The sequence below is a fragment of the Arachis duranensis genome, unplaced genomic scaffold, assembly GCF_000817695.3.
Source record: "Arachis duranensis cultivar V14167 unplaced genomic scaffold, aradu.V14167.gnm2.J7QH unplaced_Scaffold_354584, whole genome shotgun sequence".
In the NCBI taxonomy this organism is placed as follows: domain Eukaryota; kingdom Viridiplantae; phylum Streptophyta; class Magnoliopsida; order Fabales; family Fabaceae; genus Arachis; species Arachis duranensis.
This window is the reverse complement of record NW_026264910.1, coordinates 544,209-544,813: the sequence shown is the minus strand read 5'-3', so window position 1 is coordinate 544,813 and position 605 is coordinate 544,209.

The following is a 605-nucleotide window of genomic DNA, read 5'->3' as shown; positions in this document are numbered from 1 at the left end:
AAAAAAAAGAGCTTTGGGACACACTTTGAAGTTGGAGCACACTTTGGAGGCTTAGGCCATGCTTTTAAAAGCGTGGCCCATGACAAAATCAAAGAGGAAAACACCCAGCACGCACACTGCCCTGCCCTTGCCAAGGGCAGGGCAGAATCATAATGAAGCAAAGTGACGATGAAGCAAATTTTGGCTAAGTTAAAATCTGGGCGCTCACAGCATGACCATGCCTACTTCAAAGGGCTATAACTTGAGCTACAGATGTCCGATTGATGTGCTTCTAGTTGCATTGGAAAGCTGACATTCAGAGCTTTCCAAAGATATATAGAAATCCATATTTAGCGTCCAATTGAGGCAGGAACGAAAGGCATCTTTAAGGGCCAAAAATAAGCAAAAATAAACCAAGGAAAAGGAGTAGCGTGTGCATCCACCAAGTTTCGAACTTGGAACTTCATCTTTTGGAAACACTGCCCTGCCCTCTGCGAGGGCAGGGCAGCATTTTGTGATGCACACACACGCACCAGATTGGCCCACCAAAGAAGGCTTCGGCAGCACCAGCAGCACGCACAAGCACCAAATTGGTGCACCAGATTTTTCTGCCCTGCCCTCCGCAT